Source organism: Cyprinus carpio, chromosome A21 (assembly GCF_018340385.1).
Source record: "Cyprinus carpio isolate SPL01 chromosome A21, ASM1834038v1, whole genome shotgun sequence".
Taxonomy (NCBI): domain Eukaryota; kingdom Metazoa; phylum Chordata; class Actinopteri; order Cypriniformes; family Cyprinidae; genus Cyprinus; species Cyprinus carpio.
This window is the reverse complement of record NC_056592.1, coordinates 20,707,957-20,733,533: the sequence shown is the minus strand read 5'-3', so window position 1 is coordinate 20,733,533 and position 25,577 is coordinate 20,707,957. Positions and strand designations below refer to the sequence as shown.

At 36.1% G+C, this 25,577-nt stretch overlaps 1 pseudogene; it reads left to right on the top strand.

Annotated features, from left to right (window-relative positions):
- Positions 1-235: 235 nt before the first annotated feature.
- LOC109046123 lies at positions 236-24,794 on the top strand (annotated as a pseudogene).
- The last annotated feature ends 783 nt before the right edge of the window (positions 24,795-25,577 follow it).

Below are 25,577 nucleotides of genomic sequence, written 5' to 3'. Positions count from 1 at the left end.
TCCCACAGTGGCAACTATGCTCTATATCCCGCTTTGGTCCATACAAACAGTTAAATAGGAAGACTTGGCTGAATTGGTTTAGTGGCGTTAAAAAAAACGTTTCACTTCAAGTGTGTGTATTTTTGCATATTTCCTCCATCAAGTCTCAGTGTTCCCCTCACACACACACACACACACACACACACACACACACACACACTCAGGGTGGTGGTCTGTGGGTGACGCGCACACATGCGCAATGCATCGCCGCTGCAGCGCACAGCTACTGGCGACGCTTCCCAGGCAACGCGCGCGTGCATTTTCAGCACCACCTCCGCCGTTCATCGCACCACAACGCATCGACGTGATGCCACCGCGTATTAACGGCATGTAACGCCGAATAGCTCACCGAAAAACGACGTCCGCGCGAAAGAACACCGAGAGGAGACAACTACAGTTATTAGTAAGTAGATGGCAATTACGCACAGGGTTGCCTTGCCTTCAGTGTTTTCACGTACTTGTTACGTGATAATGCCTAAATGACTAGAAGGACAGACGCCAAGATGTAACGGCGCTGGTTCTAATATCTAACATAGACTTTAACATAATCTAATAGATCAATAATTCATCACGTTCATATTAATGACTGCCACTGTTTCGTTCGTTTTCCCGTGTGGCCGAAAGATACACCTGTTATCATATCATGCCAGCACAGTGATTTGGACGGATGACGTCATGCGACACAGCTTTATGGATGCGTGACGTCATAATAATCAACAGCCACAGACGAACTGAGTTCTCATTTGTTCTTAATTTTGTCTACGATGCTTCTGCTGAAATCAGAATGTAAAGTCTGTGAAAACCCAGCTGATTTACTGTTTTCTGTATAAAATCATCCTTCATAAGGTAAAGAACATTCTGTGAAGATGTAACATTGATATATTTATTACTGAGTAAGATAAGACTGAGTAAGACCATGTCAAAGATTGAAATCATAGTGAAATTAATAGTTGAAATCAAACTTTTATGCTTGTTATCTCATAATTAAATTTTGAGACTTAAGCCTGGATTTCACAGAGAGGGTCACAAATGATAATTGTCGATGGCGTACAGGCAGAGTATGGAGATCAGATCTTGGTCTTGGGAGAGTCTGATGGGAGATGCTTGAGTGCACGGTGTAATCTTTGACTTTGAGTATCTTGGCAAATCCAAGCATATAGTTTGAGACATTATTGGGTGGGTTTCAGACTTTTGATTAGTTGAAAACGTGCTAAATTAAATTGATGCTGCAGCAGTCATGTCTTGTAAACTTATACTTCCTGATTCCTCATAATTAAGTGCACCCATATTCCTCTGTCAATAGCTACATCTTGGTGTCAATTTAATTAGCACTATTATCATTAAACGTTAACATCATTGGTGACTAGTTCACCGAAAACATGCACAAGCCTGAAACCAATAGTCAATGCACTTATTTAAACCTCTTTGTGAGAACCAGCTTGCAGTTTAGAGGTATTCCACTTATTTTGTTGATAAACAAACTCCAGGCTTCTGCTTATAAGCAACGATTGGCGAGAAAAAAAGAACATTTGGCAATGAGGTATAATCTAGTTTTGTCACTTAATATGACGTTTCTTTATTTCCATAATATCTCACGTTCTACCGAGCTTGAAACCTGGGAGCCCCATTCCCACAGATCTGAAAACAGCCGCTAGCCCGGGAATGCAGGGTTTGATTCACTGGGAACAGATTACGTAAATGTGTTTTTGGTGAAGGAGTCTAACATGTCTTGGCACCAGCACAGCTGAGGCGTTGCCATGGTTTCCTCTCATGAATCAGTTCCTGCCTCTGACAATACAGACAGGCTGTGTGTTTCAGAAAGTGAGAGATAATTCATCTGTGCAGAGAAATAACAATGTTTACTGAGGCCCGGTTTGTGGCAAGCACTAAATGTTGTTTTATTTTCACATACCAGAAGGCAGATATAATATATGCAACATTTGTTTATTTCTTTACAAAACTCTCTGCTCTGTTCTTTCTTATATGTGTGTTTGTATTTTATTCACGTATTAACTAATAGTGTATTATAATCTATTGAATTATATATACTATTTTTCTTGTCCTTTCTGTTTGTTGTTGCACTGTGGAACGAGAAACCTCATTCTTGTAAATGGAAGTATTATGACACGATACAATACATTATCCTGAGTTTCTTGAGTTCTGGTGTCTGTCAGGCTTTGAAATTCTCTTTGCATGTAGCAAAGTTCGATAAAACATAGTTGGCTCAATTAATTAAATAGTAAAAGGGGTAATTAAACGTGTAACAAATCTTGTAAAAATGATTTGTCTTTTATTGGAACATTTACAATGTTTTTATCAAACTTTGATAGTCGCCTTGATCTTTTAAACAACTGAGAAGTTAAGAGAAGTAAAAATCATCAATTTATGCGAGTGAAGAACAAATTTATGCTGTATTCACGTGCATTGAAGCAATGAAGTTGTCAAAGTAGTCATCCACATCGATTTCTCGAAAATACATGAAATGTAGATTATTAAACATATTAAATTTAATACATAAATCGATGTTAAGATATTAAATCAAATTCAGAAATTATAAACAAAACAAATGTAAGGTAATAATTATTTATTTATTAGCCGGCATATTTTCAGTGAAGTGACTGATGCCTGTGATGTGGTTTATATCAATGTTTTTAATTCTAATATTTCAAAGTTTTTGACGGACGTGATAACGTGTGAGGGATGAATTGTTTGATATTGGGGTATTATAAAACATGCTCGAAATGAGCTTGTGATGTTGAAAATCCCTTTTGCATACTTAAATAAATTAGACTTTTCTAATAAACAAACATTATTTTGTGGCTTAAATAAATTACGTTACTTAGAGACTGACATGTTTGGCTTGTCAAAAACATTATGTTTGCTGTCACAAACTTGTTAAATATTGTAAATCAAGTTCATTTTTACCAGGAAAGGAGCGTTTTTGAGGCACAAAGTTGTTTTTATTGTCTCTTACAACAAAAATCTTTTATTTAAACACTTGAAAATCCAGATCCTGCTGTAAATAATAGTGTAAGATCATCTTCACCCATTCTTACCAGATTATAAACAGATATAAACAGAGGAAATATACTGTAAGTAGCTAGTTCCAATGAAGCAATAAAATGAAAATGGGCAGAGTAGATCACATCATTAGGTCTTGGAATAAATTACTGAGAATTGTTTGAGTACTTTGCAATACTTTGAAATCTCTGACATTTGATTACAGATTGTGGCATGATGCTGAATCGCAGCACCTGAAACGTGGGGATTGTGTTCCAATACCAAAAGCAAATGCTTCTTTACAAATGACTCTTTAGCATGTAGTAGGATATTTTCATGTCATAATACTTCAGTTTACAAGAATGAGGTTTCATTTATTTTTCAGTCTGTATTAATCATAAAGTAAAGAAGGGGGAGCACTCTGTTAGCACATAAGCGGATGCAAGCATGCATATCATCAGGCTGGTTGCTAGGCTACTCACACAGCTAAAGTAATATGCATTTGTTTCATTCGAGTGAGTTCACCACGTCGTATGCACCGCATACTCTAAGAGGTTCCCTCTTGAGCTGCATAATGATTTCACTGCCTCAGGGATCATTGCGGCCTATATTTAAAAAATACAGTTCTTTCAAGCATTGTCTTTATATTGAAAATGACAAAACAGAAATATGATGAGTCTAAAAATGGATGTGTTTAGAGTAGCATTACAGAGAGATTGTCTGAGACAAACAGACCTCCGCACATGAGAGTGACTCTAGAAGCTCAAGTACTCAGCGGAGCATGAGAAAGGGCCTTGCTTGGTTGTCATGGAGATGGTCGTGGGCTTCAAGGCAAATAGTCTGAGTAAACCCATAAAACACAAAATGACTAAATATATTGCTAATATACAGTGCTGCTTGAACGTTTAGAATTTTCTATATTTCTGCATAAATATGACCCAAAACATAATCAGATTTTCGCACAAGTCCTGAAAGTAGACAAAGAGAACCCAACCAAGCAAATGAGACAAAAAATATATACTTTGTCTTTTATTAAACTTTCAAGCAGCACTATATATATATATATATATATAATGCAATTATTTTATAGCAGGCTACATTTTAAAAATACAAAGCCAATATTTATTTATTTATTTATTTATTGAACTTTCATCATTTTTAAAAAAAAAAGTGAAACACTGAACACTGGTGTGGCTAGGCTTTGATACATTGATTATGAAATGTAAAAATCATTTATAATGACTAATTACCCAATGCTTTAGATTAAATGCAGTCTGGAGTGTGTGAGAATGAGCAAATAAACACTCGCTTTAAATGAAATGTAGTTAAATGAAGTTTACAGAGATCATCTTTCTGTGAAATTTTAATTGCATTCATCCAAGGTTTTCATCTCTTTCTCATTTACAATCAGCTCTATTATGCACTTTATGCAATATTTGGTAAATATGCAAGGAAAATGTTCTCTCCATTACAAATGTACCTTCAAGCATATTTTGCAAAATGATAATGAATTGTGCCAAAAATAACTGATTCAATTACACGTTTCATAATTAAATATTAAGCATGTATTAACAGAGCTCACGCTACTTCACTGATAAAAGAGGCATTTGTTTGTTCAGTTATAAATCAAAACATAGCCTAACACAAGAGTTAATATAGTGCTAAAAGACATCAGTGTTCATACACACCCTGTTTTGACCCGGAAAACCCTGTTTAGGGTCTACAAATGTAGGCAACACTTTATAGCAAATAATATTTATTCATATTTTATGTGGCGATTAGGTACAAAGAATTTCCCCCACCGAACACAGAGTTCTGTGATATCCAAATATAAAATCTGTTGATTAAAAAAAGCATAGTGATATCTGTTTTATCAGTTGCCGTTTTGGTTGGTGTATAACAAAAATATTTATACTGTTGGCACAAAATATGTTTAAAAAAAAATACTGATTTAGTAAAATGAGCCATTTAAAAAGCTGTAATTGTTGATTTAAAAATTGCATTGTTTATAATGTTTGTGTTTGCTGCATCACATTAATATTGTGTAAAATGTGCTTCTGTCCTCTCACAGGTCAGTGTGTGTAGTTGAGCACAGCCATGCCTCTTGTAAAGAGGACCATCGAGCCCAAGCACCTGTGCCGGGGTGCCCTGCCCGATGGGGTGACCAACGAGCTGGAATGTGTCACAAACAGCACACTGGCGGCCATCATCAAACAGCTGGGAGGACTCAGTAGGTTCAGTTTTCCACTCTAGAATTGCTGATGCACAGTCATTTTTCACCCTGGTTTAATGCAGTCCTGGGTTTGATATGAACCCATTAGACTTTTGCAGCATCAGTTCTGAGCACAGTCAGCTGTATTTCAGCTTTGAGCATGATGATTTTCTAGTACAATAATTTTCAACATGGACTTTTCACCTGCGAAATGCATTGCGCAAAGACAAACAACTTGTTTATGACAAATTGCTTAAGATGTTCTTGAATTATAAGTCTCTTGGGATAAAAAAATGTAAGCTAAATAAATAAATAAATGTAACCAACTCATTATAACTCAAATAATGATGGCTGTTGTGAAGTGACATACAGCCAAGTATGGTGACCCATACTCAGAATTCGTGCTCTGCATTTAACCCATCCAAAGTTCAAAAAAACACACACACCCGGAGCAGTGGGCAGCCATTCACCACCCAGCTGGGAGCAGTTGGGGGTTCAGTGCTTTGCTCAAGGGCACCTCAGTCATGGTATTGCCGGCCCGAGACTCGAACCCACAACCTTAGGGTTAGAAGTCTAACTCTCTAACCACTAGGCCACGAGTTCCCCACCCTGCTGTTTTAACGTGTTAATTTAATTCATAAATGACACATGTTTTGCAGGGGAACAACAGGGGACAGTTGTTAACGTTATCAAGATAATTTCATTAAGCTACTACAACGTAATAAAAAAAAAAAAACATAATTTTTATTAATTAATCAATTAAGAAATTTGAGTTTAAATAAATTACATAAATTACAATAATCAGTATTATTATGTCACCGTAACTCATCAAAATAATTTATACATTTTTTTATTTTTTATTTATTTATAATAACTAACCACAACATACTGATAATTTTGTAATTCATGTAATTCTTTTTTGGAAACACAGCAAATTAATTTCAAGTATTGAGTTTTTAATCTTTTTGGAAGAATTTTCAAAAGGAAGTACACTGTAAAAAAACAAAACAAAAGTTATGTAAATAAAACAAAGACTGGAGTACATTTTACAAGAAAACTTTCAGTTTTTCTACTTAAAAATTATTTCAGTAACACTTTAGTTTAGGGAACAATTTTGATTATTAACTAGTTTATTAGCTTATTAGCATGCATATTACTAACATATTGGCTGTTTATTAGTACTTATAAAGCACATATTAATGTCTTATTCTGCATGAGCATATTTTAGATCCCTTAATCCACCTAATACCTACACTAACAACTACCTTACGAACTATTAATGAGCAGGAGTTTATAGAGGGAAAACTCTTCGTTAATACTGAATATGAGATCCCTATTCTAAAGTGTTACCAATATTTCAGTGTGTTACTTGCATTTTCTTTGTAATTATTTATGAAATTGGCTAGCAATTTCAGACTTTCTACAACATTTATTCAGTGTACATTAAAACAAGAAAGAATCAGCCTATTTCATGGCGTCTGTAATTAAAAATGACATTGTACACGGTGGCTGTTTGGAAAATTATCAGTTTTGCCTCATCGTAGATTATGTGTTTATTGATTCAGGTCGACATGCGGAGGACATCTTCGGGGAGCTGTTTAATGAGGCCAACAGCTTCTACATGCGCATGAACAGTTTACAAGAGCGCGTCGACCTGCTGGCGGTGAAGGTCACACAACTGGACTCCACAGTGGAGGAGGGTGAGTAAGAATGAATGAGCATTAGCAAATACAGACCCACTGCTGACCTGATCTTTTGTGTGACAGCCTGGAAATACACCAGAATGCAACCACAGGGCTGTTGAGAGGATTGGCGCTGGTACTCAGACTCAATATAATGCAAGTCTAGGGCCTTATGAAATCTGTTGTATTTTTTTCCAAATTCTATTTTATTTTTTTCCCAAATAGTTTTTTTTAGGTTCAGTTTTTTTTTTCTGCATTTTAATATTTCTGGACTTTAATGGTTAAATAGCTTCTGTGTGTATGATATGACGATAGTTTTTCTCATATGAAATGGTGAAATGCTCATGAAGTGATTTTCAGAGCATTCTGAATAATAACTAGAGCTGAGCAGATGAGGCACAGATGAGGTAATTAGCAGTGTAGATGCAGTGCTGCATGTCCCAATGACGTCTAGACACTAGCTGAGTTATTAAAGAGCACAGTGGAATAGTCTGGTTGAATAAGAGGCAGTTGACAAGGGAACATAATTAATAGAGCAGTGCCTTCAAGTCCTTATGGGAAGTACACATGTAAATGCTGTATGATGTAATGTGCATCCATGATGTGCTTCATTGTTTGACTCTCTTCATTAACACTGCATAAAATGCATGCAAACTTACTGTGCAGTTAACATTTACAATTGCAGAGTAATTATGATCAGAACCATGAGTCTCTAACTGATATGAACTGAAAGAGAAAGTTCTAATATTTCTAATCAGACGTGACTGATCGCAGATGCACCAATAACACCACGTCTGCCAACCATGGCAGACCAATCGCAGCAGCAATCAGGGAGTCCCGCCTCCCTGTATCTAAACTGCAGCTACCTGCTGTTTTGTCATTCTCGCTCTCTTCCCCGTGAAAGATTTTCGGAAGCTGTTCTCAGCAGACTTTCAGAATTATTTGCTTAACAGTTTACAGATGGAGCCTCAAGGTAACGTCCCAAACGCAATACATTCCTAATGTTTGTTGAGTGACTTCACTTAGAGTGAGATAACTAACACGTCAAGGTGAGTTTTCTGCTCTAAGTTTTCAATTTATTTTCAATTTATTTTTTTTTTATTTTAAGTTTTTGGGGCGCTCACCACACACCAAAAAGAAGGAAAAGGAGAGCTCTCTATCACAGCACAGCTCCGTACTCATCGTCATGTTGTGGTGGGCTTACCGTATGAAGAGAGTGCAGGCTCCATGGCCACTGCGAAAGAGCCAAAGAGCCCCAGAGGAAAAGGTCATCCACCTCATCATTGTGCTTGTGGAATGTGAATTTCTGCGAAGGATTCACTCGGTCTCTGCATGTCCTGTATGGGCACTAAACACGCTCAGACAGCTCTGTCCAACCCCGAGGGCTGTCCTCACTGTGCGATGTTTTTGGTTAAAACCCGAGAGCGGAGACTCCGCGTGGTCCGCGTGGCAGTAGCTGGGAAATCGAACATATGCCTCTCTGCTCAACCCAGAGAAGAACCGATGGAATGTCCGCAGGCCGTCTGTTCGCCCGAATCAGTCGCATCCACCGAGTGCAAAGGATGAGAGTTCACCCTCTCCTGTACAGAGGGACATGGATCTACTCAAGGTCTGTTGCAGGGCCGCGGCTAGACTGTCAATTGACTGGCCATCCCAACCGGCAGGTCAAGAGGCTGAAAGAGACCTGTATGATGGAAAGAGACCTCCGTCATGTCTCCCTCCAGCGAGGCAGTTTATTCCAGCCGTCCCATCCTGTGTGGCTGAAATGAAGAGGTTTTGGGACAGGCCTTTTTCCCACTGTGTACCTATCAAGGGGTCCTTGAGGCTGGATGTTCAGGGAATGGAGGATTTGGGGATGGTGTATCCTCCCCAGTAGAATCATCTGTGGCAAATCATTTGCACCCAAGTCACAGGGCAGCGCTCTCTTCTACTGGAGCCTCGCTGCCAGGGAAAACAGAGTGCTTCACCGCCTCTGTTTTTCAAAAGATTTATAAGTCATCTGCACTGGCCATTCGTGCTTTGAATGCGACGTCCCTCCTTACAGCCTATTTATGGAGTTATTAGAGGAGATGTAGTGACACATCTGGAGAGATTAGGTTTCAAGATAAACCAGACGAAGAGTTGTCTAACTCCTTCAGTGATGTTTCAAGCTTTCCTATCACTGCAAGCTTTCCTATCAGAGAGCATCAAGACATTTCACATACATTCCCTTTTTCAACAAGGGAGATCAGTCTCTGTCAGAATGTTACTTCGCTACTGGATCTGATGACCTCAACATTTTGTTTCCCTGGGATGCTGTTTTTTTCATGATGTTAGAACCACAGAGTGCGTGTCTTACCAGAAATCAGCAGAGGACCAGAATGCATGAGTGCTCTCACAAGCTTCCGCGTTTTTCTCAGCGACAGGATGCCCTAGCTCTGAGGCATTTTGTGCATTTTTTTTATGATAGCCTACATAAATCACACTGAGAGAGAAGCACATACATATAACAAAACTAACACAGTTACTAACTAGATCCAATTCATTCATTTCATTTATTATATCATAGCCTACAAAAAACAGAGGAGTACGTTCTCACAAGCTTCCCTTGTTAGCGAAATAACTGATTATGTGGAGCAGTGTGGCATCCTGTCACAGTAGATTCGGAATAATGGGGGAGCAGATTTACTGTCCAGAGGGATCTCTTCAAGTGATCCTTATGTGTGGCATACAGATGCTGGGCCAATGTAGATCTCTTACGTCGTGTGAACGATGCGAAAAGGGTTGAACTACATGCTTTATCAGTTCACATTCTGACTACAGCAAAAAGGGTTGAACTACATGCTTTATCAGTTCATTCCTCATGTATGATGTTCGCTCCGGTTGGTCAAACTTTTAGAACTAGCCTGACGTTTGTGCCTAAAGTGTTTGATCACGCTGGTGCAGTTCAATCAGTGGACCTGTTTTTCATCCACCACCCTTTTCATTCCCAGAGGAGGAGAGGTTACACAGTTTATGTCCGGTTCTTACTCTGTATACGTAAGTTCAGTGGACCTGCACACTTCATAAGAGCAATCAATTATTTGTCTCGTGGGCTGACTCTTACAAAGGAAAACCTATCTTCTGTCAACGCCTTTATCACTGTATGGTGGAGTATATCGTGTTATGTTACAATAATGCGAATATAGAGCCCCCAATAGGACTACGAGCACATTCTACTAGAGGTATGGCTACATCCTGGGCTCTGTTTAGAGGCATTTCTATTCAAGAAATTTGCGTGGCAACCAGCTGGTCTTCTCTGCACACATTTGCTAATTCTATAGACTGGTTGTGACAGAACCCTCTCTGGCTCACTCAGTCCTGGGAGTGAGTAGGCAGGTTGTATAATGCAGTTTTATTAAGGGGCGAATTTCTCATATTATTCTGTTTTTACCTCCGTCGGGAGCTATGATTCAGATTATAACCCACTCAGTCTTTTGTCTGCTTAGTCAGCATATCAGCAATATGGGAGGTGTCTATTTTCCCATAGTGAGATACTGAACAAATGTTAGAAAGAAGACGTTAGGTTCTCTGATAACATGAAGTTAGGTATCTCACAAATATTGCCCTCCTTGCCTGTCCTGCACGGAGCAGAGATGTGCAGAGAATGATGAAACAGCAGGTAGCTGTGGTTTATATACAGGGAGGCGGGACTCCCTGATCGCTGCAGAGATTGGTCTGCCATGGTTGGCAGACGTGGTGTTATTGGTGCTTCTGCGATTGGTTCACGTCTGAGGCGTTCCCTTATTGAGATACCTCACTTCATGTTATCAGAAGTTAAGTCAGTAACCTGATGTTTCCCACAGGTAACCACATTGAAAAAAAATTATATAAAAAAATGCTTTAACAAAATGCTTTAATTTTGTTACAGCCAAATGTTTTAGAAAAAAAAAATCTTACATTTTGATTTAATTTTAATGAAAAACATTCTTTTCACAAAGACAAAAGCATAAATGTAAAAAAAAGTAAATAAAACAAAGACCATACTAATCTATATATTTCTTTTAAACACAAGCCATAATATTACTTAATATGAAAGTCAATGTAATATTCTATGTAAACAAAAGCTAAAATAGTTACGATTTAAATTTTTACTTGAAATATAACGAAAATAATTTGTTTGTCATTATTTAGTTTGATTACTCTAAATAAGGACAAGAATATTCTCTTTGAAAGACCTTAGTGTGATTTTTTTTTTAATATGCATTATGCATCAGACAGAGCCATCATATTTCCATAAGGACCAATATAATCTACACAGAGCAACGCAAATTAGCGCAGGGTATCAAACAAGCAGAGCTGATGATAATCAGGTGTGTATAATCTACTAACAGCACTGGTGTAAAATGGGTTAAGACATGCTTTTTTGAGCATTAAATAATGGTGCAATTACCAGTAAACATACTATTGCAAACCTTAGTAAATCAGCTTGCACGATTCATTTATTAAATACTCTCCTCACATACATTTTATGTCGAAAAGGGACACTCCTACAAATGCATATGCAATAAAGTCAGCTGCAAAAATAGCTGTGTTCTCACCTTCACATCACTAATGTTTCACTGCACATCTTTAGTAAATCCTAAGAGTAGTTTTTAACACCAAAAGAGGGTTTGCGCTGACGCAAGCTGTAAATCTGGAACTTCTGCCATTTCTAACAGCTTTGTGATAGTGTTTGACAGTGTTTTCCGGGTCTGTCTGCTTGCTCTACAGTGTCCTTACAGGACATCAACATGCGGAAAGCATTCAAGAGTTCCACTATTCAGGACCAGCAGGTGGTGTCCAGAAACTCCATCCCGAACCCTGTCATGGAGATGTACCAGCGCTGTGACAAACCACCTCCTCTTAACATCCTCACGCCATACAGGTCTGTATATGCTTCAGCAAGAAAATTCACAAAAACAAATCTGACCTCTTTCATTTATGTATGACTGACAAATATGCACCATATTAAAGGGATAGTTCACCCAGAAATGAAAATTTGCTGTTAATTTATTCCCCCTCAGGTCATCAAAGATGTAGGTGACTTTTTTCCGTTTTATGGTTCATGTAAAAAGGTGACCTATTGAAGACTAGATTTATTCACTTTATATGCTTTTAGACATGTAAAACATCCATTCATCATTATTGGGTGCTTTAATAATATAATTGCATATATGTGACATAATTGCAAGATTATGTAAACAAACTGGCGAATCAGTAATTTGAACCAGAACTGACTGTCTGAAAGAACCAGGTAGTAATGTTGTAAATAATGTTCAGTTTCTTGCACAGACCAAAACCTCCGTAAAACCTCAATATATCATCAGGAGCCACAGGTATTAATTTAGTGTTTCCCGATATGCATTTTTTTACTCTTAAAAACCACAGTTTCAGGTCAAAATGTTCTTTACTGTTCTACTGAAGAAAAAGTCACCTACATCTTTGATGGCCTGAGTGTGTGCAAATTAACAACAAATTTTCATTTTTGAGTGAACTATTCCAAGTTTATTACTTTATGTTAAAACGGTGAAATCCAAATGGATATAAATGTTTTTGCAATTTAAATACATACATCTTAAATTTAGAGCCTAAAATTGTTTTTAAATTTCATTTAACCTTAATTAGAAAAAATTACAAAATCATGACACAAAAAGTTACTGTTACATTTACAGGTATGGATGAAAAAGATGTTATCAGATTACTAAAACATTTTCTAAAAATAGGAATTACTGTCAGGATTACAGTATTTGTACATGTAGAATGGAAGAAATACAATAATTTCTCTATGCCCCTCCTCATGTTCCAACCACCACTATAACAGAAAAGAAACATGATTAAATTAAGTTTTTCACATCTCATGCACAAATTACAGCTCTCTCACAACACAGCTCTGGTCCTGAATAAAACGTGCCCAAACGATTAACTCATTACGATGGCTACTACTAATCAAAATGCTTCCATTGCATCATTATTTTTCTATTTGAACATAAAATTGCCATTTTATCTGTGGCATTTTGGTGTACAGAAAACATTTAGGTTAAGGTTCACTTTTCAGTTGTCATTATTATCATATCATATATATTATCTTTATGTATAATCATAATTAATAATAATAAATAATAATAACTTTCTGAGTTTATAGTATTTTTAGTTTAATTTTGGGGATGAAATGTAAGCAATATGAAATATTAATATTAAGCAAATAATTTCTAAGTACATTGTTTTGTTGTCTTACAGGGATGACAAAAAAGATGGGCTCAAATTCTATACCGATCCATCCTACTTCTTTAACCTTTGGAAGGAAAAGATGCTGCAAGCCACAGAAAACAAGAGGAAGGAGAAACGACGGCAGAAGGTGTGTGTGTGTGTGTGTGTGTGTGTGTGCTGTTTGTGTATCGTGTGTGCGTGTGTGTGTGTGTGTGCGTGCGTGCCGTGTGCGCTGCGTGTGTGTGTGAGTGTGTCTGTGTGTGTGTGTGTGTGTGTGTGTGTGTGTGCGTGTGCGTGTGTGTGCGTGTGTGTGTGTGTGTGTGTGTTTGTGTATGGCCAGAAACATGCATTAAGTAAGTACACAAATACAGTATCAAATACATTGCAAGTGCATTCTTGCATTACTTTGACGGTAATAGACACATTATCAAAGACAAGACCTGTCCTCTAACATGAAGGTTTAAATACACAAAATGGATTAAAAAGACACAGCAGAAAAGAGGAAACAGGAAACAAGAACGACAAGGTACAAAACAGAACTTCAAACTAAAAGTGCAAACAACAAAAGACAATAAAATACAATACAGTATTTGTAAATGCAAGATATTTAAAGTGTACCTGAAGTATACTTGCAATAGATCCACTTTAGCACAATCATACATTAAGTACAAAATTTAATTGCAGGGTATTTTTATTAAGTACATAAATATGTAAAGCATTAAGTACAAAATTTGTTGTTCCAATTTAGCAGATTTTAAGTATACCAGTTTAGTATACTAATGATACAATTGCAGGGTATTTTTATTAAGTACATAAATATGTAAATGTTTTTGTAGTAGTCCTATCATGAAATAAATGTATTTCAGATACATTTTAGTATATTTATTTTTCATGAGGGTAAACGCTCAATTGAGAGTTACAAAGTCAGAATTGCATGGTATAAACGTAATTCTGAGAAATAAAGTCTTTGTGAGATATAAATAAAGTCACGGTTCTATAGATATATACTGTATATTTCCTCAGAATTTTGAGTTTAAAACTTCGAGCTTATATCTTGCAATTCTGACTTTTCTCGCAACTGTGAGTTTAAATCTCACAATTCTGAATTTTTTCAGATTTTTTTTCTCACAATTCTGTCTTTATTTCTCAGAATTGCGACTTTATATCTTACAAATCTAACTTGCAATTGTGAGTTTATATCTCAGATATATATATATATCAGAATATTGTGATGTAAATTCGCAATTGCGATTAAAAAAAAATCTGAATTGGGAGATAAAGCCTCTCAAAAACCTTAAATTAATTTATTATATTCAGTGGCGGAAACTAGCATCCAAAATATATCAAATCATGTTACACTAGATTTTTTGACATTGACCAATCCGTTTTGGAGGCCTCTTAAAAGTGTGAAATGGATTTATTATTTTTCTCACTGTGTGCTGCATTTCACATCGCAACTCAGAATATTCTCTAGTGAAGGCATTGGGAACATTGCATGTTCTGGTAAAACATGGTAAATTAGTAAAATAGCTATTAGCCTATAATGTAATGAAATAGTTGCATTTTAAAAGTTGGTTGCTAAAATAAAATTACTTATTAGAAATAATATAGAGAGAATTGATTAAAATACAACAGAACTGTTGACATTAGTAATTCTGTACTGAACGATACAGAAAACATGATTGATTTCTGATGATCTGTTGTTAGATTGGTACTAAGCGTTTTGAAAATTTGCATATTGCTTGTGAAAATTTGCCCCAAATCATCATGTCAGTGTTCATTCACAGACTTTTCCTGTTCTTTCTGCGTAGTTAATTATTATTACTCAAACTTATAGAAACATTTCCTTTATTCTGCCTTAGCAAGAGCAAAAACACATGGAGGATCCCAGTCGCGAGGTAAAGAAAGTCCGTAAAGCTCATAACCGGCGTCAGGAGTGGAACATGATGGCGTACGATAAGGAATTCCGTCCGGACACTCGACTAACACCGTCTCCTTACCATGGCATGTCCTCCGAGGGATCTCTGTCTCCAGATAGGTGAGTCATGTGATCTCTATACTGTATGGTCAAACCACTTAAAGGAATAGTTCACCCAAAAATGAACTGTGCTTTGACACTTCTCATTATTATACCAACAACATTCATTTTTGTAGGATAAATCAGGTAGAAATATCTCTTTAAGTTAACAACTGGTAAAAAAAAAAAAAAAAAAAGACACAGTAAAGATATTTTTTTAACAAAAAAACATAGTCATGAAAGTGTACTTTCTTTAGCTGCAAGTACAGATTTTTTTTTTTGATATACTTTTTAAGATTTACAAGTGCACATTCAGCTCACTTCATTTTCACACAGGAGTTAAAACTGCCATTTGTTTATCAGTAGTTAAGCAAGCTAACTAATAGTAGCATATAAGCAGTTATAATGAATCCTAACTCAAATTCAGCAGAAATTGCCATAGAACAGCTTATTTTGTAAGTTCATGGGCACATGCAGTTGTAAAAAATAAATAAAAAAAATTATACTCTCTTTGATTCATAGCCAGTAGTTATATTTAACGCACCCTTAAAAATAAGCTTTAAAAAAGACAACAAACAATCAGCTTTAAATCCTTATACTGAAACAACACTAAAAAAATAGAGATGCCTTAATTAAGCGTTGTGTCATAAAAGTGAGATGAAAAACATCATTATGTAACTAGTGAACAAGTGGCCGGTTTCATCTCATCCTTGTCTGTTGAGAGAGATTAAAGATGAACACGCATATTCATTTAAGTACGGTGGCCAAGAGTGCTCAATGCGCTGAAAATGAAAAAACACATGCAAATAGGAAAAAAACACCTGCAAATAAAGAAAACATCTTAATCAATTTGACAACACACACGCTGCAAATTATCACAACACAAACAAATATAGAAATGTGCTGCAAATACTCACAACACAAACAAAGAAACGCATTTCCGATGTGGCCTGTGCATATTTGCAGAGCGTGTCTGTTTTTGGTTTTGTTGTGAGAATTTGCAGCGCATGTTGTCAAATTGATGAAGGATGTTTTCTAAATTTGCAGGTGTTTTTTTTTCTATTTGCATGTGTTTTTATCATTTGCAGCAAGTTGAGTTCTTTCGGCCACCATAGTTAAGTATTATAAAACACAGTTTTAAATTACTTACCTTAAAACCTATTAGGAAATGTTTTCAGTAATGCAGAGTCTTAAACTAGTAAAAAGCATTATATTTTGTTTTTGCTGTTTTGTGAACATGAGCTTTTCTCATCATGAAATATTATCTTACCTGGCAAGGTTCAGTAAAACAGATAAACAATTTTAATGAAATTATGTTCATTAGTCATTTTAAATGGAAAAAGTGGAGAAGCGAAACGCCAGACAGTCCAACTCAACAAAATACATAAAATTCTGGCGGTGCGTAGATCCAAAAATAGCTCAAAGATAAAAAAAAAACAGAGGATTGGAAACACGGTACTGAAAAAAAAAGAGACTTAAAAAAAAACAGAGGTGTCCAAGCTTGGAAACACGGCACTGTTGAAGTGAAGTGTCCCATATTCTGAATTTGTGCTCTGCATTTCACCCATCCATGTGCACACACACAGTAGTGAACACACACATACCGTGAACACACACCCCGAGCAGTGGGCAGCCATATTGCTGCAGAGCCTGGGGAGCAGTTGGGGGTTCAGTGTCTTGCTCAAAGGTCTCTCCTCAGTTGTGGTTTTGAAGGTGGAAGAGAGCGCTGGTTATTCACTCCCCCCACTGACAATTCCTGCCGATCCTGAGACTCAAACCCATAATGTTTGGATAACAAGTCCGACCCTCTAATCATTAGGCCACGACTGCATGAAGGTTTGATCCCGAAAACGTTTTGCACACTTTGCACTTTTGCACTTTATTTGTGGTCTCTGGATAATAAATTCATAAAAGCTTTGTTGGCCTATTTTTTTGTGTTCGGATCTATATTACTCATTTTAATGCATGACAACAAAATATACATGAATGCATAAAGGGGATGACAATGACCCGTACTATGAGGTTTTCTTCAAAAAGAAAAAAAAGTACCTTTATGTTCAGTTCAAGTAAATAAGTTTAAGAATTTGATTATACACAAATGTTTCAACAATGTCCATCTATTCACTTCTTATGTTCGTAGAGTATATTATCAGAAATGAATTCAGTATAACGCATAACTATATTGTGCATGCTGTGTGTCTGAATATTGTTCTTTGCTTTAAACAAGTCTGGCATGTCAGATGAACACTCGTACCCAGCGAGTCCCAGCCACCCACAGGAAGCAGGTGGGACAGGAGCTGATGGGAAAGACGCAGGCCCCACACAGACTCAGTCCCTGGACCGAGCGTACCGGCCCCCAGCCTCCTCCACCGCCGCTGGAGCCCGACAGCACTCTCTAGGACGCGTTCAGACCCACCACGGACCCCCACCGGCAGACTCGTCCCTCAACGGACCACGACCAACAGCTGCCAAAGAATACAGGCATGTCACTCCTCTGACTAAAGTATATGTAAAAATATTCAACATAAAAAAATACAAAAAGTAGTAGTTCACTCAAAAATGATAATTTGCTAAAAAATGTGTCACCCTCAGACCATCCAAGATGTGGATGAGTTTGTTTCTTCATCACATCAGATTTGGAGAAATTTAGCATTGCATCACTTGCTCTGCAGTGAATGGGTGCCGTCAGAATGAGAGTCTAAACAGCGGATAAAAACATCACAATAATCCACAAGTAATCAACACCACTCCAGTCCATCAGTTAATGTCTTGAAAAGTGAAAAACTGCGTGTTTGAAAGGAACAAATCCATCATTAAGACATTTTAACTTTAAACCATTGCTTCAGTATAAAATTCTCTTCAGTATAAAAAGTCGATAATATTGCCTTCTCCAGTGAAAAATTATCTTGTCTGAATCAGGAGTGAAATATGCACAGATCAAGCACCGTTTACAACAGTTCAAAACAACTATGTTGGTAGATTTTGATGTGAAAGGGCAACAGGGGTGTTGGAATTTTTTTTTTTATTTTTTTCACTGGTAAAAACGTTGTTATGGATTGTGAACTCATATTTTAGCTAGAAGCAATAGTTTGAAGTTAAAAACATCTTGATGGATTTGTTTCTTACAAACACAGTATTTCGCTTCACAAGACATTAATTGATGGACTAAAGTGGTGTGTGTTACTTGTGGATTATTGTGATGTTTTTATCAGCTGTTTGGACTCTCATTCTGACGGCACCCATTCACTGCAGAGCATCCATTAGTGAACAAGTGATGTAATGCTACATTTCTCTAAATCTGTTCCCACGTAGAAACAAACTCAACTACATCTTGGATGGCCTGAGAGTGTGTAAATTTTTAAGCAAATTTTCATTTTTGGGTGAACTATTCCTTTCAGTAGTGTATCTCAAGTAACATTGTGAAGTCCATCAGTTTATTAACCCAAACCTTACAAGGGGATTAGGGATGGAGAAAATGGCCATTCAGAATATGTGCTTTATAAGTACCAATAACCAGCCAACATGTTAATAATAGGCATGCAAATAATCAAATATTCAAAACTAAGAATTGGTCCCTATACTAAAATGTTACTGTATTTTTATTATAGAAATGCACTGTATTGAAAAAGAGGGGAAAAGTTGCAAAAAACAACATTTTGAATGAAGATGTGTGAGATAGGAATAAAATAAATAGAATAAAATAAACATTGCTTTATGTTATAATAGTGCTTTATAATTTTTATATATATATATATATATATGATATAATATTATGTGAAATCTGTCATGTCTATTAGAGCCTGTTGCTATGTTCAGAGCAACTTAAATACCTTAGTTACCTCAGTTTTTGGATTCTTTTGGAAGTTGACGTTATCTGTTTATTTATCTCTTAATTAACCAGGTATGTTGCATAATCTGCGCTTTGAAAACTGTCTTCTTTTCTGTCTTAATACTGTCAAATATGTAGTGTAAACCTTAATCAGAGTAGTGCCATATAGTGTTGTAGTCAAGACCACCTAAACTGAGACCAAGACCTGAGTGTGTTGAGACTAAGACAAGACAAAGGCAGGACAAGACTGAGTCAGGACCAAGACCAAACCAGCACTCCTGAAATTTATCTGAAAGATACACATTTACTGTCGCAAAAATATCTAAATTTAATCAATAAATACAGTTAGAATAATAAGACACAATATAAAGCGGTTACCATTCAAATTAAATCTAACAAAATTCATCTTTGCACTGCAGAGGTGGCACAGAAGCTGCATCTGAATTGGTACAATTACAGCTGCGTAAATATTATTGAGGTTAATGTTAAAAAAAAAATGTTTGAATGTAGGAATATGATGGAAAAATAAGAAGGAATATGAAGGTAGTGACAAATCGCTTAACGAGTGAGTCACAGAATCATTTATTCAACCATATCCTTCAAAGCAGCTGATTCATTCAGTAACGAATCACCTGTTGCTCGGAAACACACAACAGTTCTGCTATGGATTTGTCTGGAATTATTTTTGTTGCCGAAATAGTAAAAAATAAATGAAATAAATAATACAAATTTTTCTAAAATGTAATTTACTTAATAATAAATTATTAAATTATTATTAAGTAATTTAATACTTGCTCTTGTGATATTGCTTAATTTTATAATATGAAAAAAATATTTCATTCAAGTACTTTTTTGAAATCCTATATTGAATTTTTGGAGCATTTTTATTAATTTTGGTGAAATTTCTGACAAAATTCCCCATTAAATTCTGACAGGGCCCAGCAGTATTAAAAGACATAAAATTCGAAGTTATTGATTGCATTTGAAGCAGGATGTATTACATCATCACATTAATGATGTTAATAAATAAATCAGACAATGCACCGGATTTTTAGTGATAACTAAATAAAATCCAGAGTCCTTTTAGTCTGAGACTGAGATACAAATGCGGTCAAGACTGAAACCTTCAAAAAATGAGACCGGTCTTGAGTACTACAACACTAATGCCATATTTAATTTTTGACAGGAATAAAGTGGCTACGTAGCTAGTGTGTTCAATGGATTGTACTGTTGTTTAACAATATGCCAGTTGTTCAGCTGATGAAACTTCCTTACAGAATACTTTCACTTGACAAAAACGTCTGCATTGGCTGAAGCTCCAGCCTCAGCTTTTGTTCTTTCTTTGCTCTCAGTTCTGCCTGAAAATCCCTTTCTAATATAAATGCCCCAATCAAGCATTCAAACAGTCATTTTAAACAGTCCATATATACAAATCAAAAAAAAAAAACACTCTGTTTGTAATTCAATCCCAGAGGAAAGAAAAAAAAGAGAACTCTTTAACATCTCAAATGTTTCTCCCAGACAGAAATGAGTTTACATGAACATCATTCAGAGACTTTTGCTGAAGTCTCCTGCTTCTCAGATTTGTCTCCTGAGAGAAAAATCCTCACATTGGTCTCCTCCTACATTTTAGAATAGATCTCAACTAATTACAAACAAATTATGAGCTCAAATGTTTCTTAATACTACCATATAATAGCTATATACTAGATGAGTATTGTTAACAAACTTTGAAGTTGGCTTGAGAAAGCCTAGCCTGAAAGTTTGAAGCAGTTGTAAAAACTTGAAGTTTGAAAGTGTAGATAGATTAGATAGATGTTGCTAGCATGTGGCTAGAATGATTTAACACATTGCTAGCATGATTTAGCATGTTGTTAGCATGTTTATAGCATGATTAACAAGTTGTTAACATGTTGCTAGCATGTTGTCATCATGATTAGCATGATGTTGATATGATTAACAAGTTGTTAACATGTTGCTAGCATGTTTATAGCTTTATCTGCATGTTGCTAGATGTTCAACATGTTGTTAGCCTGTTCATAGCATGAATAGTATGTTGTTGACATGATTAGCATGTTGCTAGCATGTTTTAGCATGATTCTCAAGTTGTAAACATGTTGCTCACATGCTTCTATCAAGATTAACATGTTGTTAGCATGTTGCTAACATGTTTTGCATATTGCTAACATATTTTGTCACAATTAGCATATTACTAATGCGTTTTTAGCATGATTAGCATGTTCAAACTTGATTACCCTGTTGAAAAACCAGCATATGCTGGTTAGGTATGTTTTGAAGCTGGGATGCTGGTTTTAGTTGGTTTAAGCCGGTCCTTTGCTGGTTTATGATGGTACTGGTACCAGCTTAAGACCAGCACATGACCAGCATAAACCAGCTCAAACCAGCTTCAAAACATACCTAACCAGCATATGCTGGTTTTTTTCAACAGGGTAGGATGTTAGCTGTATGGGTCTGACCCGATCTCCCTTTTAGTAAAATTAAAACCCCTGAATATTTGATCGTCCGTTTAGTGAAAGTCATAAGTCTGATCAGTTAGAAAAGATATCAGCAGAACAGTGTGAAGGTCTGACCCGAGTTCGGTGGTTGTAGCTTGAAAACTCTTGGAGAAGATACATTTTAAAATTTTGTCTCAGAAGAAGTTTTGTAGATCAGTAAACTGGCTTTCTCAAGCCAACTTAATAATAAAATAATTCAAAAAACGTGCCATTATGCAAGGAAAGTGTACAAAATGTTCAATAATTGCCATTTAGTTCTTAACGGAAGAAACTGCTGCATAAAGATTGATCTTTACTTGTGTGAACTGTTCCTTTGAGCAATGATGGGATGTGACGAATACTTTTTCGGTGCAAAATAGTTCCTTAAACATTTCTCCTTTGTAATCACTTCTCAGGGGCCATCAAATCCTGGAGCATTTCATCCCGCCTGCCCCTCCTCCACCTCCTCCCCTCATTCCTTCCTCCCAGACCGCCTTTGACAGCACGTCTGGACCTCAGTCACTGGCTCCGGGGACAGTGGTCTCCCTCTCACGGGGCTACAGCCCGTCTCCTCCTCCAGCTCCTCCCTCAGCCTACACTGCTTCACCTTCACATGCTGTAATGGGCGGCCCACCAGTGGCCCCACCTCCTCCCCCTCCAGGACCCCCCACCCACACCCCATCCCCATCCCGAATAACACACCCATCTGGAGAGTCTACTCTTCCCAGGAAGGGCCAGGTGCCTCTCATCCCCATGAGCGACGCCCGGAGCGACCTGCTGGCCGCCATCCGCAGAGGTTAGTATGCACAGGAAAGAATTCAGTGTTCAGCATATTGTGTTAAATGAAGCGTGTTGTGTGTTCTATGTGCTATTTTTATTAATTAGACTACTTAATATTCAAAAAATGACCTTAAAATAGGCCTTTTACGCATTTATTAAAAAAAAATGATACATGCATGCATATATATATATATATATATATATATATATATATATATATATATATATATATATATATATATATATATATATATTTGATGGGTCACTCTATGTTCCGCCATGTGAGGACCAAACCAAATCTCTAGGCTGAAAAACTTATGTGCACCCCTGTTTATATATATATATGTGTGTGTGTGTGTACACATATACACTTCTGGTCAAAAGTTTGGAATCATAAAGATTTTTAAAATAAATATATATAATAATGTGAAATATTATTACAATTTAAAATAGCTGTTTGCTATGTGAATATATTGTAAAAATGTACTTTATTCCTGTGATCAAAGCTGAATTTTCAGCATCATTGCTCAAGAAACGTTTACTATTATGTTTTTGCTGCTTCATATTTTTGTGGAAACTGAAACGCTACCATTCAAAAATTTAAGATAAGTACTTTTTTTAATGAATAAATTAAAAAAAGAAATTAATGCTTTTATTTAGCTAGGATGCATTAAATTGATCAAAAGTGACAGTAAAGACATTTTTTTTTGCAACAAATAATCAAGGAATCCTGAACAAATGTCACAGTTTCCACAGAAATATGAAGTAGCACAACGCATAGGATCACAAGATCCTTCAGAAATCATTCTAATATGCTGATTTATTATCAATGTTGGAAACAGTTGTGCTGCTTAATATTTTTTTGGAACGTTTTTCAGGATAAATAAAAGTTCAAAAGAATAGCATTTATTCAAAATATTATTTTTTTCTAAGCATTTAAGTCTTGACTATCACTTTTTATCAATTAAACACATCCATGCTAAGTATTAATTAAGTATTAAAGTAGTGTATATTGTTACAAAAATATATATATTTTAAATAAATGCACTTCTTTTTAATGTTTTATTCATCAAAGAATCCTGTAAAAAGTATTTAAGGTTCCAAAAAAATATTAAGCAGCACATCTGTTTTAATAACTCAGCATATCAGAATGATTTCTGAAGATCATGTGACACTGAAGACTGGAGTAATGATGCTTAAAATTCAGCTTTGGTCACAGAAATAAATTACAGTTTAAAATATATTGAATGCAGCCTTGAGGAGCAGAAAAGGCTTCTTTAAAAAACACTTTAAAAATATTAAACTATTGGCTTCTCCTCCAGGTTTCCAGCTTCGTAAGGTGCAAGAGCAAAGAGAACAGGAAGCCAAAAAAGAGCCAGTGGGTAACGACGTGGCCACCATCTTGTCCCGACGCATTGCTGTGGAATACAGTGAATCAGACGAGGACTCGGAGCCGGAGGAGAACGAGTGGTCCGACTGAGGCTTGAGAGGAGAGATCTGTGACCATAATGCTGCTATTTTCCATTCCTGCACAGAGTTCACACTCCTCATAAAGTCAGAAGGACCTCGGATAAGGCTACCGAGGAGATCATGACAGAGAAGGAAGGAAACAGAATTTGTGCAATGCAAGGTGAAGGTGCAAAAATAGAGAGATGACAAAAGAAAGTTTGGTGAGGTAAGCACAGGAACTGTTAGAATACAGTTTGTCTCATTACTGTAATGTAAATTCAACATGCTAGCATTTCTTTAAGAGTCACCAAGAAAATACTTCATGAAAAGAAACCGTTCTATGTTTTTGATTATATATTTTGGTAGCTGTCCAGAGAATATAGAGAAATACTTATCCATCTTTTGTGGCACACGAACATGATGGTCAACAGTGATATTAGCACTTTAGCACTAATTTTATGTTACAGATCATTGCCACAGTATTGTTACACAAACAAATGTGTTGTGGTATCTCTGGCTTGCTTCACGTGAGATGCCCTGAATACAGTATGGACAATCAGATCATCGCTGTAGTATAAAAGTATCAAAGTACATTTCTCTTTCAATATCACAACTCTTCATTATCCAAAACTTGTCACTTTGTTCAATTGTGGACAGTGTTGTGATGAATATTTATACCCCAATTAAGCAGTGAGTAAATTTCTTGATGCTTTTGTTGTTTGCTTTTTTTATTTCTTAAGGAACAAATGTGGCCAATAATTTATTACTGCTTGCAGTTTACTAATCGTGTGTGTGTGTGTGTGTTTGTGTGTGTTGTGTGTGTGCCTAAATGTGTCAAATGAGGTGATGGAGTGCAAGACGGTGTCATCCGCTATTTTAGATTACTACAATTTGTAACAATACTCTATAATTTACAAGTACTGTATCATTAATGTGTTTTACAATTTATTGTTGTATAGATTTTTGTAACTGCTGAAAAGACGGAAAAGGCAACCTTATGTTTAAGCTGCCATGTTGTAGTCATATAGCCTAATGTGCATGTATGAATAATAAATTAAATAAAAATAAATCTACTTAAATTTTCCATTTATTGAATTTTGCGCTTTAATGATTAACTTTAATGATTAAATGCTTGATGCATTTAATCAGAATTTGCTAAATTTGTCTTTACTCTTGTTGGACACTAGGTGGTGCTATAATTAGTACGTTTGCATTTTAGTTCAGAGTCAAAATTATATTGTTCCACTGAATTCTTAAGCTCTACAAAAAATGAATGTATATATATATATATATATATATATATATATATATATATATATATATATATATATATATATATATATATATATATATATATACACACAATTTTACCAAGTGTGTATATATATATATTTATATTCCATTTTGAATTTTCTGAAAAACCTGCTTTTGTAATGATCAGTCCACTGAAGGCAAGCGTAGTGAAAACCCAAGTGCAGTTTATTTACAGAGTGATCCAAAACATCCAAACATAATCAAATCAAAACAAGAAACGAAGACTTGACAAGGCGTGAAACAGACTAGACTCACCAACAGCAGGTTACAACATTAATACACAACCGGGGACAATGGCAAAAACATGGCTACTTATACCAGACAATGATGGACACATGACATGATCAAACCAATGGGGAACAAGGCACATGATGGGTCATAATCATAATCATATGACAAGACAATAAACCAATCAGAACATGACACAATGCACAAAGAGGAAATGACAGACTTTCAAAATGCAGATGAGAATCCTTCTTACTTTACCACAATGACTGAGATTATGTTTTCATAACAGCAGAGCCAGACCTAACTAGGTCTACAGTTGCAGAAA